Source organism: Mus caroli, unplaced genomic scaffold (assembly GCF_978045245.1).
Source record: "Mus caroli unplaced genomic scaffold, Mus_caroli_1 scaffold_10, whole genome shotgun sequence".
Classification (NCBI taxonomy): Eukaryota; Metazoa; Chordata; class Mammalia; order Rodentia; family Muridae; genus Mus; species Mus caroli.
This window is the reverse complement of record NW_028227265.1, coordinates 96973471-96987690: the sequence shown is the minus strand read 5'-3', so window position 1 is coordinate 96987690 and position 14220 is coordinate 96973471.

Here is a 14220-nt window from a genome sequence, read left to right as displayed (position 1 = left end):
GCAAGTAAAGCTTTACAGAGGCAAGGCCTTTGCTGCCGGACAGCTGAGTTTATCCCAGGGATGCCTGCTTTGTAGGCAGGGAGAACTGTCTACAACTTGTCCCTGGCCCTACACGAGACACAAAATAAGATACAATTAAAAAATATATTCTAAAAGCAAAAGAAGTTTGCTTAGGGGATAAAAAGCCAATATATTTAAAGTGCTCAAAGAAAAATAAAATGTCAACCAAAAATTATATGTCTAACTCTGTTCTTTAAAGCCACAGGGGAAATCAAATCATCTCTAAATAAACAAAAGGTAAGATAATTTATTACCACTCTGTATGCCTTCTTTAAAAATACATTAGAGGGTTAAACTATAAGCTAAAAGAAAGGGGTATTAGACAGTAACTCAAAGATATGTATAATAATAAAGATTTCAATAATAATTGAATAGTCAGCAAAATAATGATCTAAAGCTGCTTTTATTTTTTGCATGCTTTGGGGAAGTAATCTATTTGAAGAGAACAAATACTAATCAAAAAGTATTAGTGTACTGAGATAGGTGACAGAGACAATTTATTTTGAAATATTATCATCTCGTTAGATGCGGAAAAAGCATTTGACAAGATCGAACACCCATTCATGATAAAAGTCTTGGAAAGATCAGGAATTCAAGGCCCATACCTAAACATGATAAAAGCAATCTACAGCAAACCAGTAGCCAACATCAAAGTAAATGGTCAGAAGCTTGAAGCAATCCCTCTAAAATCAGGGACTAGACAAGGCTGTCCACTTTCTCCATACCTATTCAACATTGTACTTGAAGTCCTAGCCAGAGCAATTCGACAACAAAAGGAGATCAAAGGGATACAAATTGGAAAAGATGAAGTCAAAATATCACTTTTTGCAGATGATATGATAGTATATATAAGTGACCCTAAAAATTCCACCAGAGAACTCCTAAGCCTGATAAACAGCTTCGGTGAAGTAGCTGGATATAAAATTAACTCAAACAAATCAATGGCCTTTCTCTACACAAAGAATAAACAGGCTGAGAAAGAAATTAGGGAAACAACACCCTTCTCAATAGTCACAAATAATATAAAATATCTTGGCGTGACTCTAACTAAGGAAGTGAAAGATCTGTATAATAAAAACTTCAAGTCTCTGAAGAAAGAAATTATAGAAGATCTCAGAAGATGGAAAGATCTCCCATGCTCATAGATTGGCAGGATCAACATTGTAAAAATGGCTATCTTGCCAAAAGCAATCTACAGATTCAATGCAATCCCCATCAAAATTCCAAATCAATTCTTCAACGAATTAGAAAGTGCAATCTGCAAATTCATCTGGAATAACAAAAAACCTAGGATAGCAAAAACTCTTCTCAAGGATAAAAGAACCTCTGGTGGAATCACCATGCCGGACCTAAAGCTTTACTACAGAGCAATTGTGATAAAAACTGCATGGTACTGGTATAGTGACAGACAAATAGACCAATGGAATAGAATTGAAGACCCAGAAATGAACCCACACACCTACGGTCACTTGATCTTCAACAAGGGAGCTAAAACCATCCAGTGGAAGAAAGACAGCATTTTCAACAAATGGTGCTGGCACAACTGGTTGTTAACATGTAGAAGAATGCGAATCGATCCATTCCTATCTCCTTGTACTAAGGTCAAGTCTAAGTGGATCAAGGAACTTCACATAAAACCAGAGACACTGAAACTTATAGAGGAGAAAGTGGGGAAAAGCCTTGAAGATATGGGCACAGGGGAAAAATTCTTGAATAGAACAGCAATGGCTTGTGCTGTAAGATCGAGAATTGATAAGTGGGACCTCATGAAACTGCAAAGCTTCTGCAAGGCAAAAGACACCATCAATAAGACAAAAAAACCACCAACAGATTGGGAAAGGATCTTCACCTATCCTAAATCAGATAAGGGACTAATATCCAATATATATAAAGAACTCAAGAAGGTGGACTCTAGAAAGTCAAATAACCCCATTAAAAAATGGGGCTCAGAACTGAACAAAGAATTCTCACCTGAGGAATACCGAATGGCAGAGAAGCACCTGAAAAAATGTTCAACATCCTTAATCATCAGGGAAATGCAAATCAAAACAACCCTGAGATTCCACCTCACACCAGTCAGAATGGCTAAGATCAAAAATTCAGGTGACAGCAGATGCTGGCGAGGATGTGGAGAAAGAGGAACACTCCTCCATTGTTGGTGGGATTGCAAGCTTGTACAACCACTCTGGAAATCAGTCTGGCGGTTCCTCAGAAAATTGGACATAGTACTACCGGAGGATCCAGCAATACCTCTCCTGGGCATATATCCAGAAGATGTCCCAACCGGTAAAAAGGACACATGCTCCACTATGTTCATAGCAGCCCTATTTATAATAGCCAGAAGCTGGAAAGAACCCAGATGTCCCTCAACAGAGGAATGGATACAGAAATTATGGTACATTTACACAATGGAGTACTACTCAGCTATTAAAAAGAATGAATTTATGAAATTCCTAGCCAAATGGATGGACCTGGAGGGCATCATCTTGAGTGAGGTAACACAATCACAAAAGAACTCACACAATATGTATTCACTGATAAGTGGATATTAGACCAAAACTTAGGATACCCAAGATATAAGATACAATTTGATAAATGCATGAAACTCAAGAAGAATGAAGACCAAAGTGTGGACACTGTGCACCTTCTTAGAATTGGGAACAAAACACCCAGGGAAGGAGTTACAGAGACAAAGTTCATAGCTGTGATGAAAGGATGGACCATTTAGAGACTGCTGTATCCAGGGATCCGTCCCATAATCAGCTTCTAAACGCTGACACCATTGCATACACTAGCAAGATTTTGCTGAAAGGACCCAAATATAGCTGTCTCTTGTGAGACGATGCCGGGGCCTAGCAAACACAGGAGTGGATGCTCACAGTCAGCTATTGGATGTATCACAGGGCTCCCAATGGAGAAGCTAGTGAAAGTACCCAAGGAGCTAAAGGGTCTGCAACCCTATTGTTGGAACAACATGATGTACTAACCAGTACCCTGGAGCTCTTATCTCTAGCTGCATATGTATCGAAAGATGGCCTAGTCGGCCATCACTGGAAAGAGAGGCCCATTGGACTTGCAAACTTTATATGCCCCAATATAGGGGAATGCCAGGGCCAAAAGAATGGGAATGGGTGGGTAGGGAAGTGGGGGGCTTTTGGGATAGCATTGGAAATGTAATTGAGGAAAATATGTAATAAAAAATATTAAAAATTAAAAAAAAAGTATTAGTGTACTGAGATAGGTGACAGAGATAATTTATTTTGAAATATTATCATTTCATGTTTTATGGCACCCAATAAAGATACTAATTTTTTACATTAACAATTGAAAGGGGATCTGCAGACACGTAAAGGAGCAGAGATTCTGTATGTTACTGAAGTTAACGTGTATGCAGAATCAAATGTTATGAATCAGGAAGTATAATTCCCATAATAACGACAAAGAAAATAGCTATAGAAAATACATAAAAAAACAAAAAGCATTTTAACCGTTTCACTAACTATAGGTGTGGGCATGTGTTTGCATGTGGGCATGTATGCATGTCTGTATGCCTGAAGATGATACTGTAAGAAGTAAGGGATAAGACGCTAAAAAGATATATATAGAAAATGAGCAACAATGACAAAAATTAATTCCTTCCAGACTATAATTGCCTTAAATGGCAGCAGATTAATTCTCTTATTCAAACAGAGCCTAAGGCTGTCAGAATAGTTTAGTATTAGAGTTTACCTAGCCTGGGATATGTTAGGCCTTGAGTTCTATCCACAACACAGAAAAAAGAACAAAGAGTAATAGAAACCATAAAACTATCTCCAACTAAATTTTATCAACCAGAGACTCACTTGAGATCCAAAGACAAAAACAGATTGACAGTGAAAAAATGAAAAAAAAAATATTTCATGTATATAGTATACAAAATCATTATAGAGGCATCTATACTAAGATTAAAAAAACATAATAATACAATAGATTGTATTGACCCACAAGATCCAGGAGCCATGTGCAGAACACTATACCTAACAATGCAGCATGCAAAATCTTCACACATACACGCAGGATATTGTCATTGTGATTAATGTGATTAATTAAAAGACAAAACAACTTTCTTGGCAGAAAGGGCTAGTTTAGTTCCTGGTTTCAGTGATCCAGGGCCGCTTGGCCCTATTGCTTTGGGGCCTGCAACAAGCAACACCATCATGATAGGCCCATGGAAAAGCAAAGCTGTTTACTTACCTGCAGGTAGGAGAGGAGAGATAAGACAGGTCAAGATCCCAGTATCTCATACATGATAGATGCAAGACACCCAAATCCATGTCTCCCATTGTCTAACCATCCACTAACTCCTTTCGAGCTTATTCTAAACCAAAAGTAATATGCATCCTTAAATATTTTTCATTTACCATGTCACCAAGGAAAAAGTAAGTTACAGTTCTGGGTAGAGATGTGAGGTTGACCTGTTTAGAAACTGTACTGATAAAACATTTGCTGGTACAATTTCTCTAGAAAATAACTGGGCATTTCATATAAGGAGCCTTAAAATGTCATGCCCTTTAACCTGCTGGCCCAATTCCTACCCCAGGATTCTAGTCTGAAACAATCATGCTACATACTGTAAAATTTCAAAAGTTTCTTTTATCTCAGATGGAAAAAAAAAACTGTTTCTAACAAGATAAGAGAATAAAAATGCAATGCTATTCATCCATTTTAAAAAAATGGTTTTCTAAGAAGTTAAAAAAAAAGAAATCTCTTGCCACACAGAGCAACATCAAAGTAGATAATTTTAAAAGGCATGCAGAAGCTGGAGAAATATATAGGTGGAACAACAATATGAACTAATCAGTACCCCGGAGCTCGTGTCTCTAGCTGCATATGTAGCAGAAGATGGCCTCGTCGGCCATCAATGGAAAGAGAGGCCCCTTGGTCTTGCAAACTTTATATGCCCCAGTACAGGGGAACGCCAGGGCCAAGAAGTGGGAGTGGGTGGGTAGGGGAGCAGGGGGAGGGGGGAGGGTATAGGGAACTTTCGGGATAGCATTTGAAATGTAAATAAAGAAAATATCTAATAAAATGAAATTAAAAAAAAAATGTTATCCTCTCCCACAGAGGACCTGGTTCTCATAGCTACTCTACTTCCAGGGGATCTGACACTGTCTTCTGGCCTCCACTGGCCGGAACACACACGACACACATAAACTCATGCAGGCACACACACATACAAAAACAAAAAGAAAGAGATATTGTTTTTTAAAGAAAGCATGATAAACATAAGATGTGAATAAATTTTAAATATTGATGATGGTTACCTCTAAAAACTAGTCACGTACTCAAGACGATTTAAAATAAATATTAGTTTGCTCATATCTTTCTACAGTTCATCTACATCACTTTGAAAGTCGGGGAAAAATATGTAAATACTTTTTATCTTATGAAAAACTCTAATTATGGATTCAGCCCCGATGGCTTAACTCTGTGACTGAGTCCATGTGAAATTCATTACCTCAGTATGACAGCTAATTTGTCATCAAGCCAACTCATGAATAAGCCCCTGTGACTTCCTCCTTGGTGTTCCACACAATTGAGCACTTGATCACACACTATCTCGTGTGCTCGCCGGGCTTCTCTACTGTTTGCGCATCTGCGTGTATCCCTGGATCCCGAGAACATAGGGAAGCTCCCATCCTGTTGCAGGCTCCGCATCATGCTACTGTCTCTTTGTTTTTTATTTCATCCCCCACAGCAACTTTAACATACTTGGAGTCACAACCAATTTTCGGAGGTCTCGAAAGGTTAAGTGGCTGGCTCCAACTCAGAGTGGCAGAACTGAAATCTAATCACAGCTCTCATATTTCCAGACTTGCATGGTTGTTTCACTAAATAGCTTTTGTACTCTGAGAGAATAAATGTTACATCCTTCACATATTACCCTCACCTAAGATGACCAGGGCACTTAGCACAGTGGTCTGTAGGTTATTTAATTTCTTAATGGAGGTTACCATATGGAAGTAGGGTCATGATCTTTCAGCTTCCCCATGTGTGCATAAAACTGAGCAATGCTTTTCGAATTCTAGCTTTTTTTAACTGCTTTCCTAATATAAATAATAACTCAAGAGTTTCATCTTGAGAAATCGCCAGTGTACTGGGTGCCTGGCAGATGCAGGTGGATGTGTGGTGTGATAAACGGAAGCCATAACACCGTGCACGAGGAAACTAGGAGACAATTCGGTTAAGGACATACATGCAGTGAGAATCAGATAGTGCATGCAGTTCTCTGTGTTGTCAACCACTCAAAGAAAGGGATGAGGAAGCCATGGCACATGTCATGTGCTACAGGACTAGAATCCCCGTTGTTCAGATAGAAAAATAAAGTAATGCAGAGAACAGATATAATGTGAGCTTGCATGCCAGCCAGCCCTGGGGTTTACCTGGGCATGTTAATACAGCATCAGGAGGCCTTGGAGAGAGATGAAGCTGTCAAGGTGGAACAAGATGTTGGAGACACTTAGGCATATCTAGAGCTTGGCCGGGTTTTGCTTCCTAAGGTCTTAGGTCATCCAGGGGACAGTGGCAAGCAAGCAGGATTACAGACAGCTGCCAAGAACTATTTTAAATGGGCTGAGAGGTTTGTTTCATAAGCCACAATAAACCTGTCGAATCAGAATGTGGCATAATGAATGAAGCTTGACATAGTGAATAATTTACTTAACCTTTCTGTTCTTCACCCATAGCATGAGATGGTCCTAGCAGCTGGAAGTCCCGTGTGACATCCCCCTGGAGATTAAACGGGGCTCCTTTCCAACCCACTGAATCCCCATGACAGACAGCTTCAAGTGTTTGTGTACTTGTCTGACAGTGCATTCAAGGAAAGTCTCTCTTCTGTTTGCTTTTCATTTTCCTGTTCACTACTGAATCCTCCACATCCAGAGCAGGCACATCATAGAGAAAAACCAATGAATATTTATTTGTTAAAAATAAATATGTGGATGAACGGATCCCCTGCAGTTCTCATACCAGGCTTCAATCACATCCTGAGGCGACAAGGTTTACTGTGGCTTAGGCAACCTCTCAGCCCCTTTAAAACAGTTCTTGGCAGCTGTCTGCAATCCTCCTTGCTTGCCTGCTTCTTCCTCAGCAACTCAAAATCCTTCCAGCCTGAAGCCTTATTCCATACTAGTGTCTAGACAAACTGTATGTATGCGTGGAAGCTTGACCGGCTACCAGTCTGCAACATTAATCTTTTCTCTTTGCCCGTTATATACCCGGTCTTTCCGTGCCCCCACGAAGTCCCATGGCACCAGTGAGAAAGACTGCGAGGTGGAGCCTGTTGGCCTTTGTGTCGCTGAGGATTTGTCTTTGAAGGAGACCTGGAGGGCTGGTAGGACATCCTGTTGCGTTTCCTCTCTTTCCTTCTTAGGGATGAGGTGTTCTACACCATAATATGCTTTTCCACCACAAGCCCCGAAGCAATGAGGAAAATGGATCCTGGGCTGAAACTTCCAAAACTGGGAGCCGAAGTAAAAGTCTTTACAAGTTAATTTCTGTTGCGGGAAATATTAAAAATATGAACTGTCAAGTTCCCATGCTTGTGTTGGCAACTCTCTTCCACCGAGCTTGCTAGGTTCCCATTGGTGGGTCGTTACCATGCCAACCCCATGTTTCACATTCCCCCCCCCCCCCCACCGCCTTTGTGTTGCGCATCTAGCAAACCCACTCTTTGCTGCTGTGAACCCAGACGAGCCACCACATGAAGGAAGACACAACACAAACTTAGTTCCAAAACAATGCTAACTCAATCACTGGTCACAACAACTAAAATTGTAATCTAATAAGCCTTATTAAATATAAACCCTCTGGTGGCAAATCCTGACAGATCTGCCATTGAAACCGGGAAACACTCATAGCTACGTCTTGTCCTCACGTTATCCCCATCCAAAAAGACCTCTTTCTTGCTTCCTCTCTTCCCCTCTCCAGCCCAGAAGTCCCGCCTACTCGCCCAGTGATTGGCTCCTTTATTCATTAGGGAATTGGTTCACAAGAACATCACTACGCCCATCCACAACAAATTTCCTCTGGTGTTTTGCTATATTCATAGAAAGCTGACTAATAACACAATATGTCCACATGTGCTCCTATCTGACCCCATGTCAGTGATCTGCCCAGAAGCTTACTAGATTCTCAAATGGTCTCTCACTTGTCACTTTTTAAACCATGTTCATTCCAGGGTCAAAGTTCTTCCAAGGTTGTTAGCATTTCGTCGAGGCTTTGCCCCACAGTTACCTGGCAACTGCTAGGTATGCCTGACTCTATAAAAGGGGCTGCTTGCCCCCTCCTCTCTCTCTCTCTCTTGCCTTCTTACTCTTCCTCTGTCCCCTTGCTCCTCCCCCTCTCTCCCCATTCTCCTCCCCCTCTCTCCACATGCTCATGGCCCACCTCTATGCCTCAACTCTCTCTGCCTTTCTCCGTCTTGACTCCCTCAACTCCCTCCCTATCCCCTGAATAAACTCTATTCTACACTATACCATCCTGTGGCTGGTCCTGTCCTGTGGCTAGGGAAGGGATGCCTCAGCATGGGCTCACTCTCGGAGGCACCCCCCTCCCCCACACCTGACTGCGCATTCACCAAATGTATTCCTCCTCTCTTTAATTTTATAAAATACAACAGAGGTACCTATTTCATTTTGCCCCTACAATCCCTTCCTGTTTGGAACCCTGCCCTCTTACCTAAGCCCCGTTTCTTTAATACGGAATCCCTGACCACCTGCTCAGTCATCTGCCCCTCAGTATCCATGTCCTCTCACCTGGGCTCCATCCTCCCCGACCTGTTGGGATGCAACGACCTTCTGTTAGGATGTTCAAAGCTGACTATTGCCAGATATATCAATGGGCTTGGCCAAGCCTTCAAGATTTAGGCAGACCTGAAATGCTAGTCTATCCTGTCTGCAATTCACTCCCTATAGCATCCTCCTAGGCCAGCCACAAGGCTGTCTGCCCTTAGTAACTCAAAGAGCAATCCTATCTATGCCCAGGATAAGCAGCCTGACCAATATTAGGCTTCACAAAGCCAGTGATGGTTTTGAGTATCTGGCAGCAGCTTTCATTTCTTTCCTCATCTTACAATTCTATTCCAAACACTATTGCAATGTGTTACAATACTTAGCAGATATTGTTTTGTGGGTCACTATGTAAATTTGTAGGTTGACATTTGAGACTTGACCTAAAATTCCATTTCAAAGCCGTGTTTCCATTAAATAGTACCTTAAATGACTCGCGTTGCTATTGTTCGAACTTGTGAATTTGATTGGCATTCTGGACTAAACACTTCTATAATAAGAGGGACGTTGACACAAACGTGGCCACCATTTTATTTTCAGCAGATCACTCTTCCCTTCCTAATTCTTCCACAGTGTGGCAGCTCCTTTCCAACAAGCTAGTTGCTAGGTATCACAGGAACAAGCTCTGTGCTATTATTTCTATAGTGAAGAAAAATATTTTCCAGCTGAGAACTTTTTCATGTGATTTCTTCCTAGGTAATCTATTTTTTCTTCCTCTGAAGTACTTAGGCCAGTAATACCCAGGTATGATCTGCTTGTGTTTCCATGGGCTGCTGCATAGAGCTCTCAGAGAACAATTATTCTGTCTGTCGAGGTTCCTGTCTACAAGTATAACAGGGTATCATTAATAATTTCAGGCATTGGTTCTTGGAATAGTCTATTCAAGCCTTGGATTGACAAAACTATGTTGACATTTCTGTCCCAATGCAGCTGATGCACATCAGCCCAGAATATTCCTAAAAGCGTATGACCTCTCAAGGAGCCAACTGGAAAGGAGAGTCAAGTTACTCTAAATCCTCTCTTAGCTACTGTCCTATTGCTATGAAGACACACCATAACCAAGGCAGCTTATAAAAGAAGGTATTTAACTGAAGAATTGCTTGGAGTTCCAGAAAATTAGTCCATGATCATCATGGCAAGAAGTTTGCCATCAGGCAGGCTGGTGGGTATGGCCATAGAGCACTAACTGAAATCTTTCATGTCATCCACAATCATCCTATAGAAAGAGAACTAACTGTGCCTGGCATAGGTTTTTGAAACCTCAAAGCCCAACCCTGGGACATTCCTCCTTTAACAAGGCCACACCTCCTAATCCTTCTTAAACAACCTACCAACCAGGACACAAATATTCAAATATTTGAATATTTGAATGGCCTATGGGAGCCATTCTCATTCAAACCACTTGATGTCAGGGACCAAAGTTAGGGGCTGGGAAGAGAATTTGGATAAGAATGTTGCTCTAAACACACAGAGAGAGGAGAGCTCTAACTGTGTCGAATGAAGAGAGCTCTAGAAAAGAAGAACCATGGTCTCTTCACTAGAATATTAAGGCGTGATGCCAAAATTTAGAACTGAGCCATGGCTTACAAAGAAGGAGGGATCAGCACTTGTACCAACACTTGTAACACAAGTGGTGAGGTTTCTCCATCACTGAAAGAGAGCAGGAGGGAGACTATTTAGAGAAGGGAAACAGGCCTGGTAAGGAAATTGGCAGTCTTATAATACAATTGACTGGAGGCCATGTTACATTTAGAAATAGGTATTGGTCCTCCCCCCCCCCCTAACAGAAAAATGAATAATTCTAAATTCCTTTTCCCTCCGTTTAGAATAAATAAGAGAATTTATTTATCATGTATGCCTGAGCAATGGAAGAACTTGAACCCTGTCATATTTCCATGGTGTTCAATTCTACCCCCTGCACCACACATGTTTTCAAAACTAGTTCCAAATACATCCTTCAAATAAGAATGAATTCTGTTTTCCAACTCTGAATTGTGGAGACTGGAAAGATCATACCATAAAAATAGTAACACCAAAGACCTTGAACATCAGTCATCATGAAATTGGGAGTCTTGGCCTTTCAAAAAAGTAATCTTGGCATCTCTCTTGCAACTGACATGCTCCACAAGTAACTATAGCTTTATTTCTGTTCTCAGCAAAAGCTAGATTTTTGTTTTCCTATACTCTTGCATAATTTTTAATAGAGTCCTTTAGAAAGTTCTAATTTGGGAAAGTGCATGCCTTTAGTACATTTTAGAAGATATGCTTCTCAATAGCTGAAGCTACCTGTCACAAATCTTGAAACATGGGAAGGTATTGGTTTGGCTCCTACTTAGACTAGAATGTAGGATAGCATTGGCAAGAAAGTAGAATTTCCTTTTAACCAGGAATGGATTAAAATGTCCTATCTGGAAAGTTCACTCACAATGACACTCTGCTCAGAGTCAGGCCTGTGCAGGTGTGATTTGGCTGCATCTGAAAGGCAGAATAATAGAAGACATTATTAGAATTGAAATAGTTTTATTCTTATTTTAGAGTTTCTAACATACTCAAGCGATAAAGGCTAGATCCAATGTAAACATCTTTGTCTAAAGTCACTGATTTCTTAGCAAAATATTGAAGCCCGTAAATATCCCAGAATTAATTTCCTTCATCCTGCCTCAGCTTAGCCATACCATGAGACTCAGGCTGCTTCTCTTATTTTATGCTCTGACAATTTCCCAGAAGTTTGTTTCCAACGTAGACCTATACAGCCACATTTCAGGTTCTGAGATGTGTGTCCTTTGATGAAATGTTAGCTTTTACCTGGCCGTGACCTTCTTCCTTCTGCAGCATTTCCCCAGGGGTATGTGTGTTATCTGTCAAACCCTGTTGGATAAAGCATCATGGATTCTATACTGTATGAACTGCCTACATGGGATTTAAAGGAAATGCCATTTGCATCACTGTATCAGCAGAAAGTGAGTGACTCTGAGTTGGGTAGCATTAGGTTAACAGTAGATCAGAGGTTGTAGCATTAGGCTTCTTAATCCAATCCATCCAGATCCCTGGTTTTTGTTTTTGTGTTTTTGTTTTTGTTTTTTGTAAATAAAGCTTTATTGGAACACAGTCACTCTCATGGTTCCTAATGAGAGTCGGTTTTTATTGCCTGTGACTCCTATCATACTCCGTGGTTCCGTGGGGTAGTTGCAGGAATTAGTAAAAAATCCTATAAAGCTCAAAACATTGACTTTCTGGCCATTAACAAAAGTTTGATCGTCACCGGGTGGGGCCCACCCAGAATGCCACTGCCCTGTCTTCCCATCGAATCCATCTCAATATTTATCCCATGTTGGTCCCCTCATTCTGGACTAAGAAGCAGAGTCATGCAGAACCCCAGAAAGGAGATAAATTTCTAATAAGCTAAATAATGTAAAGTCTAAATCCAGATTGTCTTTTTTTTTTAACATCTCTATTGAGTTAGATGTACCATCTACATGTGTCTTGTTTTCTAAACTAGATCTCAGGATTATTTTGTTCTCCCTTTCTTATGCTCTTCACGCTGCTTTAACAAAACACTATTGACTGGGTGCCTCGTGGGAAACAGAGATTTACTGCTCACATGTAAGGAAGTTAGAAAAATCCAAAACCAAACCTCTAGTACAATTGATATCCAGCGAGGGCCTGGCTCATAACACTTTTCTGCTGTGCCTTCTTATGGTTGAAAAAGGGGTGCCTCCTTCATAAGGGTACTGATCTCATCAGTGAAGCTCCACCCCCATGACCTAACCCCCTCCCAATGGCACCTCTTTTTACCTGTGCGGTGATGACTGGGTTTGGATACCTCAAGACACAAACATTGACTTCTCGATACCTTCTACCTTCCAAGTTTCCCTAGAACTTGGAAACCATTCTATTAATCACTGAACTGAAAGATTTCTAGGAATTGCTAAGAACTTTTTAATCATTAGTGAAGGAAGGAGTCACCTTCTATAGCAACCTCAGCCTGTCTAATGAATCTCATTATTTATTTTTTCTTTCCTCTTTTTCAACTTCAGACCAATTTTGTCTTCATCTTTCTCTGTCATTGTAGAAAGGTCATCACTCCCACTATCCTGACTCCTAATTAATTGCCTTGCTGCAAAGACTTCTCACAGAGAAGGTTTTGAATCCTGATGCTTCCTAGCCAATGAGGGGAAAAGCGTATCGTTGTATTTTTTTCTTACTACCTCTTTTCCTCTTAGCACATCAAAAATAATTTTTTTCAGGAGACACAATTTACAGTCAAGTCTTAAAGTCAGGCTTCTTTGGCAGTTATTTATTCTTCTCTAGCCAAACAAGAAATCACTTAACAAAGGCACTTTAAAACACCATGAAATACCCACAATACAAAAGGAATTATTTATCCACCACTTAAGTACTGCATAATGACATATTATTAATAAATGAAAATTGATCTACCTTGGACTGACAAAGCTCAAATCTCTCTCCTACCAATGATGAGGTCTTTCCCTCTATGCCAGCCCACAATGGGAAGGCAATTTCACTTCAGATAGCTCCGACAGTGTAAATCAAAGGTTTTATGGCTTTGCTGCTGGGTCCTCTAGTGATGCATTTTGCTGGTATCAAATTATAAGCATCTGAATTAGAGAGTGGTGGAGGTTATTAGAAAGTCCCCAGAGAGAGTTCCCAGCATCCCTGAATGTGCAATAACCACTAATTCCGCTTCATAAAGCCTTTGTTCACAAATAGTGTGGTGACAGCAGTGCCATGGAATGATAGCAATAGTTCAGACGGTAGCAATGGTTAACTTACACAAGTTACTCCTGTTCCTTCATATTGACACCCTCAATCCTCAAGCTTAAGAATGCAAGACAAATTCCTAACATGCAACAAATGGCACCAGGAAACAGCTAAAATTTTTTGAAATGTTTAAGCTTAAAGCAATATAGAAACTGGAATTTGTTTTCTAAAGCACCCAAATACTTCTTTCAAAGACACCTACTATGTACACTCATGCATCCAGTAGGAGCTCTGATACAACTGGCTTATCCACTGGAGTCATCTTCACTTTACTTAACAGGAACAGAAAAAGAAGAATCCACCATGCCCAGGCAAAAGTGCTTTAAAAATGTCTGAGAGCAGGTCTCATTGTTGAGGACAAGAGTGTCCTGTTATTATGAGAAGGACAGTTCATTGTCATTGGATGTTGCTGGTGAGAGTGTTCTTGTTGATTTTAGGGGATAGGTTGTTGGTTTGAGGTATTTTTTGTTACTGTTGAGAGGGATTTTGTTTTGTTCTCTTTTTTTAATCAGATAATACAAACATTCTTGAACCTAAAATCCTTTTATGT